Source organism: Athene cunicularia, assembly GCF_003259725.1.
Source record: "Athene cunicularia isolate RWA chromosome Z unlocalized genomic scaffold, athCun1 chrZ_part4, whole genome shotgun sequence".
Taxonomy (NCBI): Eukaryota; Metazoa; Chordata; class Aves; order Strigiformes; family Strigidae; genus Athene; species Athene cunicularia.
In genome coordinates this window covers 2,721,964-2,733,667 of record NW_020799145.1, presented here as the reverse complement: position 1 = coordinate 2,733,667, position 11,704 = coordinate 2,721,964, and the positions used below count along the sequence as shown (strand labels likewise).

Sequence of the window (11,704 nt, the reverse complement as noted above, 5' to 3'; positions counted from 1 at the left end):
CCGGCCTCCTGGCCCCGCCGGCGCTGAAGGTCGTGGTGGAGCTGCAGGTTCAGGCGGTGAGGCTGCGGGCAGAGCAGGGCGCTCCGTCGGCAGGGAGGGAGGGAGGGAGGGAGGGAGTAGCGGCGGGTGGCCACGGGGACGTGGGGCTGTAGAAACTTGTCACCGTGTTTTTCCGGGACCTTGAGGTGCCGCGCCATACAACATAGCTACACAGACAGCAACAGGGCTGTATGTATATACAGGTGTGTACGTGTGCGTATACATATACTGCGTTGGGTATTTGCATACGTGTATCTGTGAACGCACCGTCAGTTCCAAGAGCTCCTGCGGAGCTGTTTTTTTAACAGCTTGGTTCTCGTCTTGGAGTGGAAGTTAACGTAAAATGAGGACATACCTTTGCAGTGGTAATAGCCCTGTGAAGATTAAAACGTGCCCTCGTTGTAGCTGCAGTTTCCCATCTGTGGGTTATTTTAGCTCTTCCTCCAGGTATAAAGCCTGATAGAACGTGCAAGAAAAAAGATAGATTAAATGTGAGGTTTTTCTTGCTGTTTGACGTTTATTTAATGACGGGATTACTGCCTATGTGCAAATGGATAATACCAAGCTGTTGCTCATAACAGATATTCTCATCATATGTAAGAAAATTGGTGATTTTCAGTCATTCAGTTCCTTGTAGGTATCGAGCGTCTCTCTTGTGAATAATGTTAAGGTCTGTGAAATCAGTCCCTGTTACATGAGATGATGAAAAAGTCAAAAATACAAAATGAGAGCATTCCCATTGATAGATCTTAGTATGGCACCCTTTGGAGCTTATTAGTAATAAAGCCAAGGACCTACTGAGTCCCTTCTAAGATAGAGGCCTCTCTATGTGGGTAAGACTGAACTAAGGAGCCTCATGTGAATGTATTTTCTTTCTTTCTTTACTTGTCCTGGTGTGTTTATGTCTGAGAAATGTGACATTTCTCTCAGTGTCTGCATCTTGGGTCAACAAAAAGAGACAGAATGACTTCTTTCTGTTTTCTCTCGTTTCATGAGAAGGGTACTTTGAAAATGTGACTTTTACTTGTTAGGTGCCCTTGAGCTAGAAAGTCTATTGCCTTAAGCCTTGTACAAGTTGCAATTCATGCATAATCTTACTTCCCATTACAACTGAGAGGTTTTTCTTGTTTCACATATATTTTTACATGGTGAGCTTAAGTCATAGGCCTGTTCCTGGAATGGAATAGGTTCCAACATTTCTTTAGGTTTTATGGTCTGGAGCTTTGCCAGCAGCAGTTATGAGAGGTCATCTCTCACGTGGACAGTTCTTACCTCATCTCACTAATGGCAGTAGTGTATATGAGAGTAATTGAATTCACTCTGTTTCAGATGTGATTGTTCTGGAAGCAATATGATACCTCAGTTCTAATATGGCTATCGCCTATTCAAGATTTTTGTCATTCCAGCAGACATGTTATGTAAATGAAGACCCAAATAAATGACAGACAAATGGCTTTTGTGACATTTTACATGCCATAACACCTGGAACTAGTGAGAACAGGAGTCTTCAGTGTGTTTTTCCTGCACTCTGCAGTATGCTCATTGGTTATGGTTCTGGTGAATGGTACTTTGTGTTTGAAAATTGTTTTTAAAAAATGATGCAAGACAGAATGGCTATGTCTGTTGACAATGAACACCATGCTGAAGCCACTGCAAAACAGGAGTAGATGGAAGTTTAGAGGAACAGTGTCTTTCTTACTGAATTCTTTCACTCTTCTTCATTCTTTTCCAAACTACTCTACCTGTCTCTTTCTCAAAAAGTCTTCGGGTCTAGTTCACAAGAGGCCTTTCCTTGAAGGACATGATTGCTTTCTTTTTTCCCCTGTGGTTTTTATTGACACACATGAAAAGTTACATAGCTAATACATCTGAAAGCTACAAAGTATAATTTTCATTAAGCTCTTATCTCAAGGGCAACACCAGGGGTACTCAAGGGCAACACAGCTCTGAACACACGCCTTTTCAGTCTCTCTGAGCCCATAGCCCTGTTCTGACCAGAAGTGGTTAATATAACCCACTTCTTTGGAAGAGTAGTTTCTTGTACATTTAGCTAGTCATAGGAGAATCATCAAAGTAATTATGATGAAGTAGATGCTGTTAGATAAGTTCATCTTTGTCTTACCTCACAGTAATGTGTTTTTGTGCCTGTGAAAACACTGATAGCATCTGAAGAAGGATGTTGGCACACTCAAAAGAAACAAAAAAGCAGCAAAGATTGATAAATAAGTGGGATGCAGCTGAAGGCAGCTTCTTTAGACAGGTAGAATGTCCAGCATGAATACCCTAATAAAATCATTGGTATCAAATGGGTCAGAATTGCACTCCAAGGCCTGAGAAGAGTACCTCTGAATAAGATGTAAATCATTGTAGTAAAATAGTCGAGAACTAAATGCAGGCAAGTGCATTTGAATTTGTTTCTTAAAAGATATTTCATAGATGATATCTTAATTCATTTTATTTTTAGAAGATATTTGGAAAATCTTTACATAATAATAGAAACATACAGGAGAACTTCCTCACACTTTCTCATTTGTCTATAATACCTGTGGAAGATTACCTGTGCTTTAAGGGGCTTGCAGTTAAGGTTTTTAAGTTTTTTCTTTTAGGATATGTTCTATAGGCTTGTCCAAGAATTTAAGTGTTTTCCAAACATAAATTTCCTAATCATACTCATGGTTCTGCTATTTTACAGTTCACAAAATTGTACTTCTAGTACTGCAAACATGGTCATTTTCCCCACAAAGTACAGACTGTTCTGAAGTTGATGCAGACATGGATGAATATGCAATTTCAGTGTTAAAGTATTTTTCTAAAAATATTGTGTAACTTTAAAAATGTAAATGACTATACAAATATATAGTATTAGTTTGATTTTGCTTAGTGGCAGCTTGACAAAGATAGGAGAATTATTCTGAATAGACATTAAAGTGTTCCTATGAATGCTATATTGTTAAATTATTTGGTGTTATAATGAATTTGTTTATTTCTTATTGTTTTCCTGCAGGTATTTAGAAGTGCCATAAATTCTGCTGCAGTAACTGAAATGGTAGGAAGTAAGTATGATTTTTTTAAATGCTTGAATAGTTGAATAACTAAAAATGGTGAGTGGGTGCATGTATTCAGAATGTCTGTTTGCTGGTCTGACTGTCTTTCTAAAGTATGTGATCTGGTACACATTATTCCCCTTGTATGTTGCTCTGAATTGAGCCATTTGAGTGTCAGCCTCTATGACCTCCCCTTGAGTCAATTACATGATTTTTCCTTTCCTAGGCCAGGCCTAAGTTCTGACACCTAATGTAACTCTAGGCTAACCTGACAAGTCTGCTTTTTATTTTTTCCATCAGCAATTCTTTATTTTGAAGTCTGTGACAAGTCATGAATTTAATGACTAGGCAGTCTTTTAGGAGCCAAAATTTTATTTATTGTTGGTAGGGGGGGCAGTGGGAGAGAAAAAAATTATAACAATGGTCTAACTACATTCTGTTTCATCATTGCAAGTAACCTTTGGCCAGACTTTTTCAGTCATACCTACAGGAGCAGGTGGTGTATTAATTTAAAAAGTTTTCATCCCTTAACTTTAATTAAGTTAGAATTACTTTGTCATTTCTGGGTCTCAGGTTTTTGTCCTTCTGGAACAAGCCACTTTTGCAAAGCCAGTGGATGGAGGGCTCATTTCTTTGCTTCTTCATTGCTACTGCTTCTGTTTTTGTCTTCTCTTTGCATAAGGGTAGGGGAAAATACAGTTTGAAGATACTGTAGTGTGACTTTTCTGTCTCTCTTGTAGAAGAAAAAGGAACTGCTAGAAATGCTTAATTCAAAGTTCAAGGCAAGTGAATAGATTTGTGGGTTTTTTTTTTTTCAGTTAAGGATCATTAGTTTCTTTTACGGTATTTGTCATGGCATTACCTGTATTGAAAGGCAAACTGGAAGTCTTTTTTCACACCATTTTGGAAAGCCTTGTTTGGGCCACCCTGATCCACCAGGAAGAGTAGTGTGCAAATGGAGCTGCTAATCAAGCAGTGAAGAGCTGTGTACCTTCTCTGTAGTTCAAAGGGTTTTACTTACCTTACTTCACAATATTGTCTTTATGAGGAAATGCTCTGGGGCAGTGCTAGTACCTCAAACATATATTTTGATCTTGCTGGCCTTGTGCACCATGTTTCCCTTCTTGCACAGTTTATACCTATTAAAAGAGCAGACTAAAACCAAATTACTGCTTTTCATAGCAAAAATTACAACTATTCTTTGCTGGTGAGTTTGCCACGAATCTTTTCTAGCTGCAGTGCCTTGTTTAGTCACTTTTGATTCTGCAGTTGCAATGAAGGACTTGAAGAGTTCTGATTATAAGGGGGATGTATATGCAGTGATTATGTTTTTAATCCTTTCCCTTTAACTGTTATTTTTAAGGGAATAGCTCCGTGAGAACAACCATTTCTACTGAAGCTTCCACTTGAGTACAGAAGGAAGAATTATGTAAGTATTTATGGTACGGATGTAGACCTTTTTTATACAATTTTATAACCTTTGATTGCATCTCTTTGAGTCTAGCTTTACTGTTGCCTTTGTATCTAAATACCTTAGGCAATAATGGTAGGTAGGATTTAAGGCTATTCTGGGGGTCTTAGATTTTGTTGTAACAAGAGCAAATCTGACTGCCTGAACCAAAGCCATTCATTTCTCAGTTTATCTGCTATCCCAGGTGCTCTTATTTCCTAATTATGAAGCGAGTCATTCCAGGAAAAGCCCACAAAACCAAATAACCCTTGCATTGCTTTCTACTGAAGGTAAGATTGAAGCAGATAATGTTCTCTTGATTTGATGGCATTTCACTACCTCCTGTCTTTTGCTGACAGTGGTTTATATCTGTCTATTACAAATGCTTCTCTTGGCATGCTTTTTCATAGTGAAGTCATGCTTCTTCAATTTATCATCACATCCTCTGATCCAGACTGGATTGCAACCAGTTAGTCCTTCTTTGAGAAAGTGCTACCAGTGCTTTCTGTGCTTTGTTTAGTGGCTATTAAATACAACAGGTTATCTATTAAATAATATCCTAACTCTGCCCCATAGAAGTCAGGATTTCAATATTTTAACCAAAGTTCTGAATTTTCTAAGCTCACAAATGTTTTCTGAAGTACTTCATCCTTCTCTGAGCTATGTGACAGCCAGGGGACAATCTTTTGGGACTGAGCCCTAGAAGAGAGGCTATACAACTGAGATAATGTGGAAGGAGATAGGATATATATGCCCATGCTGACTTCTGTCTGATTTTGACTTTGCCACACTCCAACACAGAATCACAGATTCTTCCACATTGTACATAAAAAGATCCAAATCCTGCTATCATATGGTCAATTCCTACTAGACTAGTTTCTACCTACAGCTTTGCAGGGGATTGCAAATGGCTTGTGCCTGTTTTTACTAAGGTAACTGTATGAAAGTGAATTTCTCTGCCAGGGCCAAAACAGAACAAAGAGTCAAAGATCCTCAAAATGAAGGAACTGAGCACTAACAGAAAGCAAGGCATCAGCTGAAAAGGGAAAAAAAAGCTATGTAAGGCATAAAAGGTCCTTAGAATCACAAACTTCTTCTCTAAACACTAGAGACCACTTCTGTAAACTCTGCAGAGAAAATCAGCAGCAGCCATCAAGACTGAGCCCAGGGTCTGCTGAGCACAAATCAGAAAATGAGAATAGGCCACCGTTTGTAGTCAGACAGAAAACTGCTGTACTGCATTGGGAAGGTGAATCTTTGTTAGTATTCATGTCAGCATTTTTCTTTATCCTGTCTTGAACTACTGAATCAGCAGAAGACTGAAGAAATTTAGCAACAAATTTGAAAATATAAACAAATATTTTGTTGTTTAGTATGTAACTGGCTTGTCAAACCCACTGACAGCTGGTGGAAATCAGGTTAGTCAGGTAACAACATTCAGGAAAGGAAAAGATATTAAAAACAAAGAATTCAAAGACACATTTAGACACTAAAAAAATATAATACATTTTACACGCCCACTTTCCTTTTGGACATAAACCAATCTATATCTTTTTAAACTTGGTAAGGAATCTGTGGGTGGTTTATTTCATATTTTTGAGACAGTCTTTCTACTTCATTCTGAAATCTCTGGGACTGGTTATAGTTACTGACAGGCCAGTAAACTGAGGTACCTGATGATATGGCAGTGATTCTCAGTCCCCATGGTTCTACGTAGATCCTTCAAAGTCTTTTGCTAGTCACTGAAGTTAGTGGATGGGTTTCTGGGGTTTTATTATGTCTGGTTTCATCTGGGATAGGATTAAATTTCTTCCTAATAGCTGGTACAGTGCCGTGTTTTGGATTCAGTGTAAGAATAATGTTGAAGACATGCTGATGCTTTAGTTGTTGCTAAGAAGCACTTATCCTGTGTTAAGGATCTGGCAGTGTTCTGCCAGTGAGCAGGTGCACAAGAAGCTGTGAGGGAGCGTGGCCAGGACAGGTGACCTGAACTATCCAGAGGGATATTCCATACCATAGGATGTCATGCCCAGTATATACTGGGAGGAGTTGGCTGGGGGGGAATCGCTGCTGCGGCATCGGTCAGCGGGTGGTGAGCAACTGCGTTGTGCATCACTTGTCTTTTCCTGGGTTTTCTCTCTCTTTTTGTTATATTCCTTTTCATTACTATTATTAATGTTATTGTTGTTACTATGATGATGATTATTCTAACAGTTTTGTTATTATTGTATTTAATTTTATTTTATTAAGTTGTTCTTATCTCAGCCTATGAATTTTACTTTTTTTTCAATTCTCCTTCCCAACCCGCTGAGAGAGGGGAGGAGTGAGCATGGTGCTTAGTTGCTGGCTGGGGTTAAACCACAGCACATCAATAAACCTTTGAGTTCAACCAGTAAGGAGTTCTCTCTGAATGCTTCAATGCATTCACAGTTCCTAGGAAAGTGTTCTTCTGACTATTTGCCTGGTGTAGAGAGAGGAAAACTGTGTTTTTCAGGTGATCAGTACTTCCAGGCTAAAGTGATAGCTATGTAGAGTAACTTAGGTTTACCTAAGTCCTGGTCTTTTATTCCACAGTCCTATTCCAGTGTGCATATGTTTTGCCAGACCTGTATTTAACATCCATATGTATTTTAAGTGTTTCCACAAATATGTTAATCTGTGGCAGGTTACATTCTTTAAATCCAGCTTTGCATGAGAATCATTACATCATTCAGCTTGAGATGGACCTCTGAAGGTCATCTAATCCAAACCCCACTTAAAACAGGTCTAATAAGGCCCTGTGTGGTTGAGTTTTGAGTATTTCCAAGTGCAGAGATTTCATAGCCTCTCTGTGCTGACCATGCTCCTTGCAAAAAAAGTTTTCCTTGTATCTAACTGCAACTTATACCATTTGTTCTTTTCCTTCCCCTAGGTGTCTCTGAAAAGAGCCTGGCTCAGTCTTCTCTGCATCCTTGCATTAGATAGTGATAGACAACAATAGAGTCTCAGAATAATGGAATTGTTTTGTTTGGAAGAGACCTCATGAAACCATCTAATCCAATCCCCCTGCTTGAGCAGGGGCAGGTAGGACCAATTGCCCGACCATGTCCAGTTGGGTGTTGAATGTCTTTGTTGATGAAGACTCCTCAACCTTCCTGGGCAATGTGTTTGACCAGCCTCACAGTAGAAAAGTGTTTTCCTGTGTTCAGGTGGAATTTCACAGTTTATAATTTATGCCCGTTGCCTCTTACCTTGTCTCTTGGCACCACTGCAAAGAGCTTGGCTCTGCAGTCTTCAGATATCTGTACACGTGAATAAGATCCCCCTGAGTCTTCTCTTTTCCAGGCTGAACGGTCACAGCTCTTTCAGCCTTTTCTCATATGAAAGATGCTCCAGTGCCCTAATCATCTTTGTGGCATTTTGCTAGACTAGGTCCATTAAGTCTATCTCTTTTTTGTACTGGAGAGCCCAGAACTGGACATAGTACTCCAGCCATGGCTTTACCAGAGCTGAGTACAGAGGAAAGATCACCTCCCTCCACATGATTGCAACGCCCTTCCTAATGCAGCCCAGGAGGCTGTTGGCTGCTTTGCCGTGAAGATGCATCACTAGCTCATGGTCAGCTTGTGTCAGTGTCTATAGTAGGTCCTTCTCCTTGGAGCGGATCTCCAGCCAGTCAGTCCACAGCAAATACTGGTGCCTGGGCTTATTCTTCCCCAGGCGCAGGACTTAGCATTCATCTTTGTTAATCTTCATGAGATTTCTCTCAGACATCCTTTTGTCTGTCTTGAGTTCTTCTGAATGGCAGTGAGTGCAACAGTCTTATGGATCAGCTGCTCCTCCCCATTTTGTACTGTCTGTGTACTCACTGAGGGTGCACTCTGGGTCCTTGGTGAAGATGTTAAACAGTACCGGCCCCCAGTATTGACCCCTGGGATATAACACTAATGTCTTGCCTCTAAGCCAGTGATCACAACCCTCTGGGCTAGGCTGTTCACAGAATCATTTAGGCTGGAAAAGACCTTGAAGTTCATCCAACCATTAACCAACACTGTTAGGGTATATAGGTTAATTAGTCCAACCATTAACCTAACACCGACAGTTCCCAACTACAACAGATCCCTCAGCGCTATGTCAGCCCGACTCTGAAACACCTCCAGGGATGGGGACTCCACCACATCCCTGGGCAGCCCATTCCAACGCCCAACAACCCCTTCTGGAAAGAAATACTTCCTAATAGCCAGTCTAAACCTTCCCTGGTGCAACTTGAGGCCGTTGCCTCTTGTCCTATCACTTCTTACTTGGTTCAAGAGACTCATCCCCAGCTCTTGGCAACCTCCTTTCAGGTAGCTGTAGAGGACAATAAGGTCTCCCCTCAGCCTCCTCTTCTCCAGACTAAACCCCCCCAGTTCTCTCAGCCGCTCCCCATACGACCTGTGCTCCAGACCCTGCACCAGCTTCGTTGCCCTTCTCTGGACACGCTTGAGTCATTCAATGTCCTTTTTGGAGTGAGGGGCCCAAAACTGAACACAGGAATCGAGGTGTGGCCTCCCCAGTGCCAGTACAGGGGTAAGATCCCTTCCCTGTCCCTGCTGGCCACGCTATTGCTGACACAAGCCAGGATGCCATTGGCCTTCTTGGCCCCCTGGGCACACTGCTGGCTCCTGTTCATCGGGCTGTCAGTCAACACCCCCAGGTCCCTCTCTGACTGGCAGCTCTCCAGCCACTCCTCCCCAAGCCTGTAGCGCTGCTGGGGGTTGTTGTGGCCCAAGGGCAGCCCCCGGCATTTGGCCTTATGGACACTTCCCCAGTTGGGCTCAGCCCATGGCTCCAGCCTGTCCAGGTCTCTCTGCAGAGCCTCCCTACCCTCGAGCACATCAACACTCCCACCCAACTTGGGGTCACCTGCAAACTGACTGAGGGTGCACTGGATCCCCTCGTCTAGATCATCAGTAAAGATGTTAAACAGGAGTGGCCCCAACACCAAGCCCTGGGGGACACCACTCGTGACCAGCCACCAACCGGATTTAACTTCATTCACCACAACTCTTTGGGCCCGGCCATCCAGACAGTTTTTTACCCAGCAAAGTGTGTGCCCATCCAAGCCTCAAGCAGCCAGTTTCACCAGGAGAATGCTGTGGAAAACGGTGTCAAAGGCCTTACCTCAAGGTAGACAACATCCACAGCCTTTCCCTCACCCAATAAGCAGGTCGCCCTGTCATAGAAGGAGATCAGGTTTGTCAAGCAGGACCTGCCTTTCACAAACCCATGCTGACTGGGCCTGAGCATCTGGTTGTCCTGCATGTGTTGTGTGATGGTACTCAGGATGAGCTGCTCCATCAGCTTCCCGGGCACTGAAGTCAAGCTGACAGGCCTGTAATTTCCTAGATCATCCTTCTCACCCTTCTTATAGATGGGCGTCACATTGGCCGATTTCCAATCTGTCGGGACCTCCCCAGTCAGCCCCAGGTCTGATGCTTAAATGACAGAAAGCAGCTTGGCAAGCACCCCAGCCAGCTTCTTCAGCACCCTTGGGTGTATCCCGTCTGGGCTCATAGACTGGTGTGTGCCTGTGTGATACAGCAGGTCACTGACTATGTCCTCCTGGATTGTGGGGGGGTTATTCTCCGAGTCTCTGTCTTCTGGCTGAGGAGGCTGGATTCCCTCAGTACCACTAGTCTTGTTATTAAAGACTGAGGCAAAGAAGGCATTAAGCTCCTCCGCCTTTTCCTCATCACTTGCTGCCGTGTTTCCTCCTGCATCTAGCAGGGGATGGAGGCTCTCCCTGGTCTTTCTTTTGCTGTTGACATACTTATAGAAACACTTCTTGTTGTCCTTGATTGCTGAAGACAGATTAATTTTTAGCTGGGATTTAGACTTCCTGATTTCTGCCCTGCATATCCTCACAGCATCTTTGTAATCATTGTGAGTCGCTAGCCCCTTCTTCCAAAGGCCTTAAAGTCTCCTTTTCTCCCTAAGTTGCAGCCAAATCTCCCTGTTTATCCAGGGTGGTCTCTGTTCAGGCTATTTTAATCTGCCTCACTGTGTGCTTGTCTAACCTGTACTTTGTCAGCTTTTCTGTAAGTATGTTATGGGAGGCAGTGTTAAAAGCCTTACTACAGTTGAGGTAAACAACATCCTCTGCTCTCCCCTCATCCACCAAGCCAGTAACCCCACTGTAGAAAGTTATCAGGTTGGTTAAGCATGGCTTCCTCTTCATAAACCCATGCTGACTGTTCCTGACTACCACCTTGTGCTTCACATGTTTGGAAGAATGGCTTCCAGGGTTTATTGCTCCATTATCTTCCCAGGGATTGCAGTGAAGCTGGCCAGTCTGTAGTTCCCTGGATCTTTCCTCTTGTCCTTTTTGAAGATAGGAGTGACATGTGCTTTCCTCCGGTCTTCAGGAACTTCTCACAGTTGCCATGACCTTTCAGGTGAAGAGTGAACTTGCAATGACATCATGCAGCTCCTTCAGCACTTGTGGGTGCAACCTCTTATGCCCCGTGAATGTATGGATGTTCAGTTTGTTTAAGTTCTTTAATCTGGTCTTCCTTCTGTGGAAGGTAGGTTGTGTTCCAGAATTCCCCTCTTGTTTCTGGGGCTTGGGATTCCTCAAGGACAGTTTTACTGATAAAGACTAAGGCAAAGAAGGCACTGAGTATCTCAGACTTTTCCATATTCTTTGTTATCTGCACCCCTACTCCATTCAGCAGGGGCCCACATGATTCCCTAGTTTTCCCTTTGCTGGTTAGGTACATTTGGAATCCTTTCTCGTTCCCCCTCACATCCAGAAATGTTGCCAGATTCAACTGCAGGTCAGCCTCAGCTTTCCTGGTGCTATTGCTGCAGGATCAGACAGTGACTCTCTACTCCTGGGTCACCTGCCCTGATTCCACTCCTTACACACTTCCTTTTTATGTCTGAATTCTTTTAGGAGTGCCTTACTCTCTTGTGCCAGTCTCCTGCTGCTTTTCTTTGATTTCTCCTGTAGGGATGGAGCTTCCTTGATCTTGGAGGAGGTGATCCTTGAATATGAACCAGCTCTTGTGGAACCCTCTTTCCTGGACCGTATTCCATGGGATTTTTCAAATCAGACTGCTGAGGAGACTGAAGTCTGCTCTCTTGAAACCCATGCTTGTGTTCCTGGTTTTTGCTTTGATACTGTCCTGAACTCCAGTGCCTCCTGGTC

At 42.7% G+C, this 11,704-nt stretch overlaps 1 long non-coding RNA gene across 1 annotated transcript in view; it reads left to right on the top strand.

Moving 5' to 3' along the window:
• Window positions 1–106: 106 nt before the first annotated feature.
• LOC113490382 overlaps window positions 107–11,704 on the top strand; it is a 145,937-nt gene continuing 134,339 nt past the window's right edge. Inside the window, exons 1-3 of the long non-coding RNA XR_003400218.1 lie at window positions 107–242; window positions 3,044–3,092; window positions 4,447–4,512. This is a non-coding gene — a long non-coding RNA (uncharacterized LOC113490382). The remainder of the gene's footprint in view (window positions 243–3,043; window positions 3,093–4,446; window positions 4,513–11,704) is intronic.